The following is a 16,803-nucleotide window of genomic DNA, read 5'->3' as shown; positions in this document are numbered from 1 at the left end:
GCTTTAAATATTTCACTCTCTTGCTGACATGATTTCTGACAAGCAGTCTGACGTAATGCTTATTCTTGTTCCTCTACAGGTAAGGTGTTTTTGTTTGTTTGTTTGTTTGTTTTTATCTCTGGCTTCTTTCAAGGTTTTTTTTATCTTTGGTTTTCTGCCGTTTGAACATGATATGCCCGGGTGTAGATTTTGTTGGAATTTGTCCTGCTTGGTATTTTCTAAGCTTCTTGGATGTATGGTTTTGGTGTCTGTCACTAATTTTGGACAATTCTTAACCATTATTACTTCAGATATTTCTTCTCCTCTTTTCTCTCTTTTTTCTCCTTCTCATATTCCCATTACACATAACCCACAGTTTTGTGTATTCTGTTCTTTTTATTTTATTTTAAAAATAAAAACAGAGATGAGGTCTTGCTATGTTGCCCAGGTTGATCTTGAATTCCTGGCCTCAAGCAATCCACCGACCTCAGCCTTCCAAAGTGCTGGGATTACAGGCGTGAGCCACGGCACCTGGGTTGTTCTTTTTTCCCATGATTTTCTCTCTTTGCATTTCAGTTTGGGATGCTTCTATTGCCCTATCATCAACCATGTCCAGTCTGCTGATGAGCCCATTAAAGGCACTTGTCATTTCTGTTACAGTAGTTTTTATTCCCCGCATTTTGTCTTGATTCTTTCTCAGAGTTTCCACCTCTCTGTTTACCCATCTGTTCCTGCACGTTGTCTGCTCCTTCCATTACATCCTTTACCTTGTTAAAGAAAAAGGTTATCCATACCCTTGTTAAAAATGGTAAGGCAAGGCCGAGTGCAGTGGCTCACGCCTGTAATCCCAGCACTTTGGGAGGCCAAGGCAGGTGGATCACGAGGTCAGGAGTTTGAGACCAGTCTGACCAACATGGTGAAACCCCGTCTCTACTAAAAATACAAAAAAATTAGCTAGGCGTGGTGGTGTGGGCCTATAATCCCAGCTGCTCAGGAGGCTGAGGCAGGAGAATCGCTTGAACCCGGGAGGTGGAGGTTGCAGTGAGCTGAGACCATGCCACTGCTCTCCAGCCTGGGCAACAGAGCAAGACTCCATCTCAGAAAAAAAAAAAAAAAAGATAAGAGGTTTCTGCATGAACTGACTTGATAGGACTTTTTTTTTTTTTTTTTAAAGGTTCTCGCTTTGTCACCCAGGCTGGAGTGCAGTGGCTCACTGCAGCCTCAACCTCCCAGGTTCAAGCAATCCTCCTGCCTTAGCCCCACAAGTAGCTGGGACTACAGGCATTAGTTGTTTTTGTAGCTTATCTTTTCTTACTAAGAGTGATATTGAGATTTTGCTTTTTTTCTGGACTGATCCAAACAGAATGCCAAAATTCAATCTCCATCCTTGTAAATCTGGAGACTTGGGCCATGAACTCCCAGTCTCTCTGGGAAGGGATGTCTGCAGGCCCCCACTCTGGTGGGCACCCTGCTGAAGGGCTGCTCATATCCTGGTTGGATGCACCACCTGCAGCTTTCGACTGAAAAGAAACACGCTTTGCTCTGATTTATGTCTGGCTGAGCTTTGGAAAGGCAGGCCCCTCTCAGCAAGCTGAGAGGCCGCAGCTGATGAAGATGACCTGCAGGCCTTATCAGTACTCATCTTTCATTGAAGCCCTGCGAGGCCAGCTTTGTGTCTGGGACCCTGGCAGCTCAGGAGGGCAGCTCCACTTTTGTTCCTTGTTCTTCTCCAGCTGTTGGGAACTTTGCTGACAGCAGAAATCTACTCCATGGATTCACAGCACAGGCTATGACCAGAGACACATTTTCTTCCTAAAACATTTTTTTTTCTGATTTTAGAGTGAATGCCCATTTTCTTTTCTAACTTTTTATTTTGAAATAATGTGAAGCTTCTAAGAACACTGTAAAAATTATACAAAGAGTTCCCATGCACCCTTCACCCACATTGATGCTCCTTTACCTCTAGATGCCTCAGTCTGTATTTCCCCCGAAAAATAACCACAGGCTAGTGACTAAATCAGGAAATTAAGGTCGATACAGTTCTGTTGTCTTCCACAGACACTCATCATATTTTCCCTAGGCCCAGGAATGGGCCTTCTCTGAATCACATCTTGGGTTAGTTATAGCTATTGCTTCTCTTTAGTCTCCTGTAATCTGGACCACCACACCTGGCTATTTGTTGTTTGTTTGTTTGTTTTGAGATGGAGTTTCATTCTTGTCGCCCAGGCTGGAGTGTAATGGCGCAGTCTTGGCTCACTGCAACCTCCGCCTCCCGGGTTCAAGCGATTCTCCTGCCTCAGCCTCCCAAGTAGCCGGGGTTACAGGCACCCACCACCACCAAAAATAGCCAAAATAGCCTGGCTATTTTTTTTGTATTTTTAGTAGAGTTGGGGTTTTACCATGTTGGCCAGGCTGATCTTGAACTCCTGACCTCGGGTGATTCTGCCCTCCTCAGCCTCGCAAAGGGCTGGGATTACAGGAGTGAGCCACTGTGCCTTGGCCGACGCCCAGCTAATTTTTGTATTTTTTGTAGAGACAAGGTTTCACCATGTTGCCCAGGCTGGTCTTGAACTCCTGAGCTCAAGCAATCCACCTGCCTTGGCCTCCCAAAGTGCTAGGATTACAGGTGTGAGCCACTGCACCCAGGCTTTGATAGGACTCTTGATAAAGTTTGGCCAGGTTAGTCAGATGCCAAGAGGAGGGATTTTCAATAAACTGACCTAGCAGAATTCCTGCTCCAATTGGATTCTGCAAGGACAGAAAGGGAAGCCCAAGAAAGGCCTAATCAAGCAGAGAACTCAGGAGCTTGACTAATATTTTGGTCAAAGGAGTGAGTCTTTGCCAATATAATCAGAGTTATTTCAAAATTTTTATCTGATAATTCCTTATTCTGTTTTATATCTGAGTCTGGTTCTGATGCCTGCTTTGCCTCTTCATGCCATGTTTTTTCTTGCCTTTTAGCAGACCTTGTGATTTGTTGTAGAAAGCCAGCCATCAAGTATCTGGTGGTAGGAACCTAGGTAATGAGGCTTTTAGTGTGAGGTTTCATGTTAATCTACTGAGGAGTTGGGCTGTCCTGAATGTTTCCTGCAGCTGTAGGTGTCACAGGCTTCAAATAAATTCCTCTAGTCCCTCCTTGTTGTTTTCCCTGTTGTCTTTTGTTTGCCTAAGAATTCTTTTTTAAAATATTTTTTCATTAAAAAATGTTTTTGGCTGGGCACGGTGGCTCACACCTGTAATCCCAGCACTTTGGGAGGCCGAGGTGGGCAGATCACTTGAACCCAGGAGTTTGAGACCAGACTGACCAACATGGTAAAACCCCATCTCTACTAAAAACACCAAAATTAGCTGGGCATGTGGTGGCAGCCTGTAATCCCAGCTACTCAGGAGGCAGGAGAATGGCTTGAACCTGGGAGGCAGAGGTTGCAGTAACTGAGATTGCACCACTGCACTCCACCTGGGCAACAGAGTGAGACTCTGTCTCAAAAAAACCAAAAATAATAAAAGTAAACACTTTTTTTCAAGACAGGATCTTACTCTGTTGTCCAGGATGGAGTGCAGTGATGCAATCTCAGCTCACTGCAGCCTCCACCTCCTGGGCTCAAGCCATCTTCCCACCTCAGTCTCCTGAGTAGCTGGAACCCCAGGTGTGCCCCGGCATGTACCAGCTGGGACCACAGGTGTGCATTGGCTGATTTTTTAATGTTTTGTAGAGGTGGGTCTTGCTATGTTGCTATGAATTCAAGGCTGGTCTTGAATTCCTAGGCTTAAATGATCCTCCATCTCAGCCTCCCAAAGTGCTGGTGATGGCAGTGGTGGCCTGTCTAGAGTAACCGCTGTCATGACACTGCTACAGTGGGTGAGGTGTGGCCAGGGCTGCATACTCCATGGAGCCAGTGGGGGCTGGGGGCTGGGAGCAGGCAGGAGCCCCACCCTTCCAGGCGCAGCTGCAGCCGCCCAAGCTGTGGCTATGAACCCAGGCATTTCTGTACTCTCGGGGTCCTGGGAAGACACCCCCTTCCCCCGCAGCCTTGGAAGTTCCTGCTCCCGCTGCCTGGCCTCTCCTTGATCTTGGAGTGAGGTTGGGGCTGAGCCTAGGCGCTGTCACAGCCCAGTCGGGTGTGGGTACACTTGGTGCAGTGCTGACACACAAGCCCCCTGCCACCTTAGCCCCCTCCAGACTTTGAACACCGATGAGCAGGGGAGGGAGGCCAAGGAGGAGCTGAGGGTTCGTGCCCTTCCTTGGAGGGGAGGAAGTGTGCACCAATTGGTCCATGAGTGGCCATGGGTGGGCCTAGAAAAAGCACCACAAGTTCCCACTCCTTTCCATGGGACTGGCAGCCCAGCCCCCAGGCTTCAGGCCCTCCCTGGCTTGAAGGTGGGGCTTCACCAGGGACCTGCCTTCTCCCACCCAGGAGCCTGTCTGCCTCCTGCTGCCATTCATGGCGCCCAGTCTGTTCATGCCAAGGGGCCTGTAATCCTAACACTTTGGGAGGCCGAGACGGGCAGGTCACCTGAGGTCAGGAGCTTGAGACCAGCCTGGCCAACATGGTGAAACCTGGTCTCTACCAAAAATACAAAAAATTAGCCGGGCATGGTGGTGGGCAACTGTAACCCCAGCTACTCAGGAGGCTGAGGCAGGAGAATCGCATGAACCCGGGAGGTGGAGGTTGTGGTGAGCCGAGATCGTGCCACTGCACTCCAGCCTGGGCAGCAAGAGTGAAACTCTGTCTCAAAAAAAAAAATTTTTTTTTTAATTTTCCTTTTCAAAAATTTATAATTTTTTTAAAAAAGACCGAGGTCTCTGTCACCCGGGCTGGAATGCAATGGCGTGATCACAGCTTACTACAGCCTTGGATTTCTGGGCTCAAGAGATCTTCCTGCCTCAGGAAAATTTTTTTAAACATTATTTTTCTTTTCAAGAATTTATAACTTTTTAAAAAAACCAAGGTCTCACTCTGTCACCCAGGTTGGAGCGCAATGGTGTAATCACAGCTCACTGCAGCCTCAAACTTCTGAGCACAAGGAATCCTCCCTCCTCAGCCTCCCAAGTAGCTGGGACTCCAGCCACACACCGCCACACCCACCATGCCCAACTAAGTTTTTATTTTTTGTAGAGATAGGACCTTGCTATGTTGCCCAGGCTGGTCTCAAATTCCTGGCCTCAAGTGATCCTCCCGCCTTGGCCTCCCAAAGTGCTAGGATTATAGGCATGAGCTACCTGCTGGTAGATCACTTCTGGTTGCTGTTATTTGTGAACTGAGAGGTTTCTGCCCTGGAGGCATTTACAGTCTGGAGGGGGAGATAGAGGGTAAACCTGTAATCCTGTCTGTAACTAAATGCTACAAATGGCAAGAGGTGCTGAGAGGTGCCACAAGAAAGTCTTCAGGGGAAGCTTGAGGCAGAGAGAGGGTCTTGGCTGGCAGCAGTGACTGCTCAGCGGGTGTCTGCAGGAGGCTCAGGCAGAGAGGAGGGGTGGAGGGGCCAACATTGAGAAGCCAGGAAGCCCCAGCCTTTCCAACTCCCAGGCCAGAGCATGGCCCTCTGGCCTTTATATTATCCCTGTTCAGTCATTCTCACCCTTAGCTTGATTTGATAGCTCTGCTGCGTCCACTTGGGTGGTTGAGTTGGAGCCATTTTCACCAGGCAGATGCTGTCTGGGCTGGATGACTGACCTCCTCTCTTTGAATAAAGTTACTTGGGCCTGGTTGGTGATTCTAGGAGAAGAAACCTACAAACAGGGTTCTGGTCACAGGTCCTGCTGCCACCAGCCTCAAGAAAGGTAAGTGATGATCAGAGCCAGTGTCCTGTTTGCTGCTAGATGTCCTTGTGTGTGTGAATCACTCTCCTTGATCGCACACCCTGTGTGATAAGCATTATTATCCCCATTTTACAGACAAGAAAACTGAGGCAGCTAGAAAGGGTGGGGATTCAGACTCAAGTGTCCTAACTTTAGGTCTGAGCTCCACCCCCAACACCCCACCAAGGTCATGCTGGCCCAGTGTGACAAAGCCATGCGCCCTGTGGCCTCAGCTGCCGGCATCTGTCCCAGATGTACACACAGATGCTGTTGGTGATTTAATGGCAGGCCCATTGGAAATTTGGCTTGGAGCCTCCATTGTCTCCTCATTTTGTAACCTGGTCTTGGGCAGGCAGCTGGGGGCGGAGGCCACTTTTCGTGGGAACTCAGGCAAGGAGGGAGTGTGAATCGTCAGACTGGGACCCAGGCCAGGAGAGTGAGAAGAAAGCTGGGGCCTTTGCCAAGGCCCAGGGCCCTCGGGAGCTTCCAGCTGGATGGGGCCTCGTGGGCTGAGCCAGATGTGGGCCGGGAACAGCACAGAGTTGCTGGCGACTCATTGACTGCAGGGGAGAGAGACAATGAGTAAGCTGACATGACAGTCTAGAGGGTGGAGCTGCCATCCAGGCACACAGGGGCCTCCCTTCACCCAGGAGAGCAGCCGATCCATTTTGAGGGAGCAGAGAGGAATCTTAGAGGAGGGACTCCTAGTGTCCTGACACCCAAGAGATGAACAAAGATGGACTGGGGGAGAAGGGAGAATGGCTTTTCTGGTGGAGGAAACATCAGGAATGAAGAGCATATCAGTGAGGAAATGTCTAACCCATTTGGGGAGCTTCTTTTTATTTTTTTAATTTTTGAGACAGGGTCTTGTTCTGTCTCCTAGGCTGGAGTGCAATGGCACAATCTTGGCTTGCTGTAGCCTCAACCTCCTGGGCTCAGATGATCCTCCTACCTCAGCCTCTTGAGTAGCTGTGACTATAGGCTTGTGCCACCATGCCTGGATTTTTTTTTTTTTTTTAATATGGAGTCTCAGCCGGGCATGGTGGCTCACAGCTGTAATCCCAGCACTTTGGGAGGCTGAGGAGGACAGATCATGGGGTCAGGAGTTCGAGACCAGCCTGGCCAACATGGGGAAACCCTGTATCTACTAAAGATACAAAAAAATTAGCTGGGCGTGGTGTCACACATCTGTAATCCAAGCTACTTGGGAGGCTGGGACAGGAGAATCACTTGAACCCAGGAGGCAGAGGTTGCAGTGAGCTGAGATCATGCCATTGCACTCCAGCCTGGGCGACAGGGCAAGACTCCATCTCAAAAAAAAAACAAAAAAAAACTCTCTCACTTTGTCACCCAGGCTAGCGTGCAGTGGCACAATCTTGGCTCACTGCAACCTCCATCTCTTGAGTTCAAGGGATTCTGCTGCCTCAGCCACCCGAGTAGCTGGGATTATAGGCTCGCACCACCACATTCAGCCAATTTTTGTATTTTTAGTAGAGACAGGGTTTCACCATGTTAGCCAGGCTGGTCTCGAACTCCTGACCTCAAGTGATCCACCTGCCTAAGCCTCCCAAAGTTCTGGGATTACAGATGTGAGCCACCGTGCCTGGCCTAATTTTTTTATTTTTTGTAGAGACGGGGTCTCACCATGTTGCCCAGTCTGGTCTCGCACTCCTGGGCTCAGGCAATCCTCCTGCCTCAGCCCCCAAAGTGCTGGGATTACAGGCGTAAGCTAACGTGCCCACCCTAGGGAGTTTCATGTAGTCCAATCTGTCCCGAATTTTACATGTGGAAAACAATATGGCAAGTAATAAGGTTGGAGATATGGAAAGAGTGCAAGGAGTGGGAGGCCCTGATGCCAAATACTGCATGGGACGTACTCATACAAAAAAAAAAAAAGTGCATTTCATATTTATCTGAAATTCAAATTTAAGCGGACATCCTCTATTTTTATTTGCTGAATCTGACAACTCCAGCCTAGGGCCAATTTGGACCAAATTCCTAGGTAGTGGAAGTCATCAGAGGCTTTTTATTTTACTTTTTATTATTATTTATTTGTTTGTTTTTTTGAGACTGAGTCTCACTCTGTTGCCCAGGCTAGAGTGCAGTGGCATGATCTCTGCTCCCTGCAACCTCCACCTCAGGGTTCAAGAGATTCTCCTGCCACAGCCTCCCAAGTAGCTAGGATTACAAGCACCTGCCACCATACCTGGCTAATTTTTGTACTTTTAGTAGAGATAGGGTTTCATTGTGTTGGCCAGGCTGGTCTGAAACTCCTGACCTCAGGTGCTCCACCCGCCTCAGCCTCCCAAAGTGCTGGGATTACAGGTGTGAGCCACTGCACTTGGCCCCAGCGGCTTTCAGAAGGGAGGTGACAGGATGAGATTTGCATGTGAGCAGATGGGTAGCAGCAGGACTGAGGGGCAGGACCTAAGGGAGGAGACCAGCTGGGAGGCAGAGGCTGGGCTGAGGGACAGGCTGTGTAGAGGAAGAGTGGGTGGACAGGTCGGGATTTATTAAAGAGGTAAAGGCAGGCCGGGCGCAGTGGCTCACGCCTGTAATCCCAGCACTTTGGGAGGCTGAGGTGGGTGGATCACCTGAGGTCGGGAGTTTGAAACCAGCCTGGTCAACAAGTTGAAACCCCGTCTCTACTAAAAATACAAAAATTAGCTGGGCATGGTGCTGGGCGCCTGTAATCCCAGCTACTTGGGAGGCTGAGGCAGGAGAATCACTTGAACCTGGGAGGCAGAGGTTGCAGTGAGCCGAGACTGCACCACTGCATGCCAGCCTAGGCAACACAGCAAGACTCTGTCTCAAAAAGAAAAAAGGTAAAGGCAATGGGTCTTGGCAATTAATTGGGTGTGGAAATAGAAGACGGGCAGTCAAGTTTGACATCCAAGTTTCTGGGCCACTAGACAAATGGTGATAACCATTTTTTTCTTTTCTTTTCTTTTTTTTTTTTTTTTGAGATGGAGTCTCGCTCTATCGCCCAGGCTGGAGTGCAGTGGCGCGATCTCAGCTCACTGCAAGCTCTGCCTCCCGGGTTCATGCCATTCTCTTGCCTCAGACCCCTAAGTAACTGGGACTACAGGCACCCACCACCAGGCCCGGCTAATTTTTTGTATTGTTTTTAGTAGAGACAGGGTTTCACCATGTTAGCTAGGATGGTCTTGACCTCCTGACCTTGTGATCTGCCCGCTTCGGCCTCCCAAAGTGCTGGGATTACAGGCATGAGCCACCACGCCCGGCCTCTTTTTCCTTTTTTTTTTTTTTTATTGAGATGGAGTCTTGTTCTGTCACCCAGGCTGGAGTGCAGTAGCACAATCTTGGCTCACTGCAATCTCTGTCTCCTGAGTTCAGGCGATTCTCCTGCCTCAGCCTCTTGAGTAGGTGGGATTACAGGCATGTACCACAATGCCCGCCTAAGTTTTTTGTATCTTTAGTAGAGACGGGGTTTCATCGTGTTGGCTGGGCTGGTCTCTAACTCCTGACCTCAAGCGATCCGCCCACCTTGGCCTCCCAAAGTGCTGGGATTACAGGTGTGAGCCACTGTGCCCGGCTGGTGGTGACCACTTCTCAGCTGGAAGTACAGGAGGAGAGACAGGTTTGGGAGGAAGGAGAAGCAGAGTCCAGCTTCCATCGTGTGGATCTGAACAGGCTGAGGCCATCTAAGAAGAGATGTCTGGGTACAGCTGGAAATGTAGGTCTGCAATTCAGATGAGAGGTCAGAGCTGGAGGTTGACATTTGGAAAAGATCAGCCTTTGGAGTAAAATTGAAACCATGGGAATGGATGAATACACTCAGGGAGAGGGTGCAGGGTGAGAAAGGAAGGGAACCAGAACAGACCCCTGAGAATAGTCATGGTTTCAAAGAAGCAGGAGGAAGAGAAACCAGCACATTGGAAGCAGAGGCAGAGACTAGAGAGGTAGGAGAAAGGCAGGAAGGGTCTTTGGGACAAAATATTTCCCGGGAGATAAAACAGGAGAGCATTGAAAGAAAGAGAGCAAGCTTGACAGTGTCAAGTGCTACCAAGACATCAAATAATATGGAGAAAAAACACAGTCTATTGGATCCAGCTACTGGACACATGATGAGGGAAGTTTCAGTGGAGTGGTGAGGGCAGAGGCAAGATTAGAAGGGTGAGCGGGGAGTGGAGGCAAATCTACTCTGACCATGAGCCACTTAAACATGGTGGATTGGCCGTAGGCATGCATCTGCTTTCCCTCCTCAGACACCACTAACCTGACAGTAAAGGAATAATCTAAGCTGACCCACAATGACAAAGAAGCTGAGAGAGGAGGCATCTGCCAAGTAAAGATTCCAGCCAACCTTTGGAAGATGGCATGCTAACAGAGAAGTACCAAGGTCACTAGTGGTTATGACTCAAAGTGCCCACGGAGGAGATACCAAGGCCAATTTGTCCTGAAACATCCCTGAGAGGTCCAAGTCTTGGAGGGAACGGAGTGCGGCTGGAAGTCTGAACATGGAGGAATTGTCTCCCAAGCCTTCTCCCTATCCCATGTAGCCAGATGACTAAACCCACAGGCTTAAAAACAGCAGTTTTTTCCTGGAGGAATTGAACTCAAAAGGCCCCAGACTTGTTCAGACCAGGCACAGTAGAGAGCAAGACTGCAAATGGGGATTAGGGATACGCATTCTGAATGGCAGGATTCCAGACCTTTTTCCTTCGCCTGCTCCCAGAATGTCAACAGCCCGGAGTGTCTCCTCCATGCCTTACCCCAAGCAAGAGACTGGAGGACTTTTCTTTCCTTTCCTTTTCTTTTCTTTTCTTTTCTTTCTTTTGTTTTCTTTTTCTTTTCTCTTTTCTTTTCTTTTCTTTCTTTTCTTTTCTTTTTCTTTTCTTTTCTCTTTTCTTTTCTTTTCTTTCTTTTCTTTTCTTTTCTTTTCTTTTCTTTCTTTTCTTTTCTTTTCTTTTTTTCTTTTCTTTTTTCTTTTTGAGACAGAGTTTCACTCTTCTTGCCCAGGCTGGAGTGCAACGGCGTGATCTCGGCTCACCGCAACCTCTGCCTCCTAGGTTCAAGTGATTCTCCTGCTTCAGCCTCCTGAGTGGCTGGGATTACAGGCATGCACCACCACGCCCAGCTAATTTTGTATTTTTAGAAGAGACGGGGTTTCTCCATGTTGGTCAGGGTGGCCTCGAACTCCCAGCCTCAGGTAATCTGCCCATCTTGGTCTCCCAAAGTGCTGGGATTACAGGCATGAGCCACTGCTCCCAGCCTGAGATTGGAGGACTTTTCTTTTAAGCTACTAAGTCCCAAAGAATATACTTTCTGCTGATGGTATGATGAGAGCTCTGCACACGCTTCAATCACCTTTCAGTGAAACCCAACTGTGAAAATCGAGCTTCCAACCACCTTTTTAAAGTTCCTTTCACCTTAGTGTTTTTTAAGAGACAACTAGAATTTCTTTTTTCCTTGTTTGTTTTTGTTTGTTTGTTTGTTTGTTTTAGACAACTAGAATTTCTAAAAAGAATCAAATGAGGCTGGGCGTGGTGGCTCACGCCTGTAATCCCAGCACTTTGAGAGGCCGAAGTGGGCGGACCGCTTGAGGTCAGGAGTTAGTTGGAGACCAGTATGGCCAACATGGTGAAAACCTGTCTGTATCAAAAAAAACCCCACAAAAATTAGTGAGGCATGGTGGCAGTCGCCCGTAATCCCAGCTACTCAGGAGGCTGAGGCAGGAGAATCGCTTGAACCAGGGAGGGAGAGATTGTAGTGAGTCAAGATCGTGTCATTGCACTCCAGCCTGGGTGACAGAACGAGACTCTGTCTCAAAAAAAAAAAAAAAAAAAAAGAAAGAAATAATCAAATGAATATTCTAAAACTAAAAAATTACATGCTGAAAATAAGCATTCCAGGCCAGGCGCAGTGGCTCATGCCTGTAATCCCAGCACTTTGGACTTTGGGAGGCCGAGGTGGGCGGATCACCTGAGGTCAGGAGTTCAAGACCAGCCTGGCCAACATGGTGAAACCCTGTCTCTATAAAAATACAAAAATTAGCCAGGTGTGGTGGTGGGTGCCTGTAATGCCAGCTACTTGGGAGGCTAAGGCGGAAGAATCACTTGAACCCGTGAGGTTGCAGTGAGCCAGGATTGTGCCATTGCACTCCAGCCTGGGCGACTGAGTGAGACTCTGTCTCAAAACAACAACAACAAAAAAAGACAGAAAGAAAATAAGCACTCCATAGATGGGTTTCACAGAAGATTGGAAACAAGTAAAGCCAGGGCTAGCATACTGAAAGATGGGTGTGATTAAAAATATCCAAACTGAAGCATAGAAAAAAAAAGTAAAAATAAAACATAAAAGAGCATAAGACATAAATACAACACACATGAAAGATCTAACATAATATAAATATGGTTTGAGAAAGAGAAAATTAGGAAGAAGCAATATGTTAAGAGATAAAGACCAAAACTTTTCTGAATCTAACAAAAAACATCATACTATAAATTCAATAAGCTTAGCAAACCCAAAACAAAATATAGACAAACAAGCCACATTAGAGTACATCAGAATAAGATAGTCAGAAACCAAAGACAAAGAGAAAATTTTAAAAGCACCATAGGACAGCCAGGTACAGTGGCTCACACCTAAGATTACAGAATCCTAGAACTTTGGGAGGCTGAGGCAGGAGGATTGCTTGAGCCCGGGAGTTCAAGACCAGCCTGGGTAACATAGCAAGACCTCATCTCTACTAAAAATCAGAACAATGAGCCAGGCATAGTGGCGTGAGCCTGTGATCCCAGCTACTCGGGAGGCTGAAGTGGGAGGATCGCTTGAGCCCTGGAATTTGAGGCTGCAGTGAGCTGTGATTGTGCCACTGCACTCCAGCCTTGACAACGGAGAGAGTCCCTGTTTCAAATAGAAGTACCATAGGAAAGGTGTATTTCCTTGAATATTTACCGTCACCCTCATCCCTAGAAATAGCACCTGTTACCTACTTTTTTTTTTTTTGAGACAGAGTTTTGCTCTGTCTCCTAGGCTGGAGTGCAATGGCATGATCTCAGCTCACTGCAACCTCTGCCTCCCAGCTACAAGCTATTCTCATGCCTCAGCCTCCCGAGTAGCTTGGATCACAGGCATCTGCCACTATGCCCAGCTAATATTTTTTTTTTTTTTTTTTTTAAGCAGAGACAGCATTTCACCATGTTGGCCAGGCTAGTCTCGAATTTCTGACCTCAAGTGATCCTCCCACCTCAGCATCCCAAAGTGCTGGGATTACAGGCATGAGTCACTGCACCCAGCCTTTACTTTGTTATTTTTAAATTCCTTCAAGTCCTCCCTTACCTCCTTAGTAGTTAACTACTATGTTTCCTTTTCTCTTTTAAAAAAATTTTCTTTGAGAGAGTCTCACTCTGTTGCGAGGCTGGAGTGCTGTGGTGTGATCATGGTTCACTGCAGCCAGGACCTCCCGGTCCCAAGTGATCATCCCACCTCAGTCCCCCAAGTAGCCGGCACTACAAGCACGGACCACCATGCCTGGCTAATTAAAAACAAAATTTTTTTTTTGAGATGGAGTCTTGCTCTGTTGCCCAGGCTGGAGTGCAGTGGCATGATCTCGGTCCACCTCCCAGGTTCAAGCAATTCTTCTGCCACAGCCTCCCAAGTAGCTGGAACTACAGGCATGCGCCACTATGCCCAGCTAATTTTTGTATTTTCAGTAGAGACAGGGTTTTACTATGTTGGCCAGGCTGGTCTCGAACTCCTGACCTTGTGATCCACCCACCTCAGCCTCCCAAAGTGCTGGGATTATAGGCGTAAGCCACCGCACCTGGCCAAAAGGTAGATTTTTTTTTTTTTTTTTTTTGGTGGAGTCTCGCTCTATTGCCCAGGCTGGAGTGCAATGGTGCAATCTCGGCTCACTGTAACCTCTGTCTCCCGGGTTCAAGCGATTCTCCTGCCTCAGCTTCCCGAGTAGCTAGGATTACAGGTGCCTGCCACCACGCCCAGCTAATTTTTGAATTTTTAGTAGAGATGGGGTTTCATCATGCTGCCCATGCTGGTCTTGAACTCCCGACCTCAGGTGATCCTCCCACCTTGGCATCCCAAAGTGCTGGGATTACAGGCATGAGCCGCCGCGCTCGGCCAAAAAAAAAATGTTTGTTTTGTCAAGTCGAGATCTCCCTATGTTGCACAGTCTGTTCTTGGCTCAAACGATCCTTCCTCCTTGGCCTCCCGAAGTGCTGGGCTTACAGGCATTAGCCACCACATCTGGCCAAGTCCAAACTTTCAACCACACCAGCAGACACAAAATAAGGTTTTCAGGTTCTGTCTGCTGTTCTTTCCACGGAGGCTCACTGCTGGGGACAAACTGGGCTCCCAGCAAAGAGCCCCTCCCACTGACTTCCTCTTCTGGGAGAAGAAAAACAAGAAGGACAATGAAAAGTGGGACAAGCTGCAGCTATTCCTACCATCTCTTCCCACCCCCTGAATCTCACCACCGAACAAGCAGCTGCAAGAGAAAAGGACCGGCCTTGTCTCGCAGGGGTCCGTCCTGCAGAGGGTGGGCTCACGATGCCAAGGGAGAAATATGGTGGTAACAGCCCCAGGCACTGGCTCTTATTTTATTTTATTTATTTATTTTTTTTGAGATGGGGTTTCGCTCTTGTTGCCCAGGCAAGAGTGCAATGGTGCCATCTCAGCTCACTGCAACCTCCGCCTCCCGGGTTCAAGCAATTCTCCTGCCTCAGCCTCCTGAGTAGCCAGGATTACAGGCACGCGCCACCACGTCCGGCTAATTTTGTATTTTTAGTAAAGACAGGGTTTCTCCATGTTAGTCAGGGTGGTCTCAAACCTCAGGTGATCCGCCCTCCTCGGCCTCCCAAAGTGCTGGGATTACAGGCGTGAGCCACCGCACCTGGCCTGGCACTGGCCTTTTAAAGGGCAAAGCCATCCACTCCTCCAGGAAAACATGGGGAAGGAGAGCTCCAGCATTTCCTGAGCACCTCCATGTCCGGCACTGAGCACATTCCATCTGTTCTCTCGTTCGCTCCTGACATTGACCTAGAAGGCCTGTCTGACATTAATTCGCCCTAGAGGCCTGAGGATGGTGTCAGCCTGCAGACTGCTGCTGTTTCTCAGCTCTTTTCTGCCCTGCTTGCCACCCTCTATAGTCCTCAAGGCCCATCTGCAACCACTATCCCATCCACACCTGAGGTTGCCCTGGCTCTGACCCTTGCATGACATTTGGGAGCTGCTCTAATGCCACCTTCTGGCTGGTACTAGAGAGACGAGGACCTGGCCGGGCACAGTGGCTCACACCTGTAATCCCAGCACTTTGGCAGGCTGAGGCAGGCGGATCACCTGAGGTCGGGAGTTTGGGTCCAGCCTGGCCAACATGGTGAAACCCTGTCTCTACAAAAAATGCAAAAATTAGCCAGGCATGATGGCACATGCCTGTAATCCCAGCTATTCCGGAGGTTGAGGCAGGAGAATCACTTGAATCCGGGAAGCGGAGTTTGCAGTGAGCCAAGATTATGCCGTTGCACTCCAGCCTGGGTGACAGAGCAAGACTGCCTCAAAAAAAAAAAAAGAATAAAGGAAAAAAAGATGAGGACCCGGTTGTGGCTTCAGCCTGTCTGACCCAGGCCAGACGGCCCAGCAATCCAGTTGTACATTGTCTGATTGGTTGGTTTGATCCCTGCCTTGCTGCAGAAAGGACTTCAGGCAGCTTCCAAGGATGCGCAATACACAACAAGAGCAGAAAAAAGGAGTGTAGGGGGTGGGGGGGAACAAGAAAGTAGCACAAGGATGGGAGCACAGAGGATCCAGGAACAAAGTTAAGGAGCACAGAGGATCTAGGAGCGAAGTTAAAGTGCAGAACATAAGGATCTACTGTAGGGGAAACAGACCACAGACTCAGGATTTTTTTTTTTTTTTTGAGATGGAGTCTCACTCTCACCCTGGCTGAAGTGCAGTGGCCTGATCTCTGCTCACTGCAACCTCCACCTCCCAGGTTCAAACAATTCTCCTGCCTCAGCCTCCCGAGTAGCTGGGATTACAGGCGCATGCCACCATGTCCTGCTAATTTTTGTATTTTTAGTAGAGACGGGGTTTCACCATGTTGGCCAGGCTGGTCTCGAACTCCTGACCTCAGGTGATCTGCCGGCCTTGGCCTCCGTGCTGGGATTACAGGCATGAGCCACCACGCCCGGCCAGGATTTAAAAAAAAAAACTTCTTAATTTTATTTTATAAAGACAGGGGTCTCACTGTGTTGCCCAGGCTGGTCTCAAATTCCTGGCCTCAAGCTGTCCTCCCACCTCAGCCTCCCAAAGAGCTGGGATTACAGGTGTGAGCCACCTGTAATCCCAGCCAACTCAGGAAATTTTGAAGATGGCTTCTACGGTCTACTCGGGCACAAAGGAATGAGGGGAGTATCCACCAGCCATGGCCGGGTGATAATTCATCTTCGTTCTCAGCCTATCAGTTTTACACGTTCTCTTTATAAATGATTTCACGCACACACATACATACACTCACCACCTCCTTCTGGAGCTCATGTACAGGGGAAGGAGACCCTTGTAACAGAGATTTGAAAAATGATTCAGATATACATCTTGAAAACAAGGAGAGGCCGGACACAGTGGCTCATGCCGATAATCCCAGCACTTTGGGAGGCTGAGGCAGGAGGATCACCTGAGCCCAGGAATTTGAGACCAGCCTGGGCAACATAGTGAGACCTTGTCTCTACAAAAATTTAAAAAGTTAGCTGGGTGCAATGGTGTGTTCCTGTAGTCCCAGCAACTCAGGAGCCTGAGGCAGGAGGATCACTTAAACCTGGGAAGTCAAGGCTGCGGTGACCTGTGACCAGGCCACTGCACTCCAGCCTGGACAATGGAGTGAGAGCTTGTCTCAAAACACAAAACAAAACAAACAGGGAGAGTTTCAGTAAACAAAATAAGGTATTTGTGTGAAAAAAGATTCAGATACACATTTGAAAAGACAGTATTCTTTTGGGAGACAAAGGGAATATGATTCTGAAGGAGTGAAACATGAAGGATATTTC

General features: G+C 48.4%; 1 long non-coding RNA gene across 1 annotated transcript in view; it reads left to right on the top strand.

Moving 5' to 3' along the window:
* Nucleotides 1-16,803, top strand: part of LOC129478945 (uncharacterized) — a 53,876-nt gene that overhangs the window by 27,945 nt on the left and 9,128 nt on the right. The window contains exon 2 of the long non-coding RNA XR_010119989.1: nt 5,579-5,761. This is a non-coding gene — a long non-coding RNA (uncharacterized lncRNA). The remainder of the gene's footprint in view (nt 1-5,578; nt 5,762-16,803) is intronic.

The sequence above is a fragment of the Symphalangus syndactylus genome, chromosome 3 (assembly GCF_028878055.3).
Source record: "Symphalangus syndactylus isolate Jambi chromosome 3, NHGRI_mSymSyn1-v2.1_pri, whole genome shotgun sequence".
NCBI classification, from domain to species: domain Eukaryota; kingdom Metazoa; phylum Chordata; class Mammalia; order Primates; family Hylobatidae; genus Symphalangus; species Symphalangus syndactylus.
This window is presented reverse-complemented; position numbering and strand designations above follow the sequence as displayed.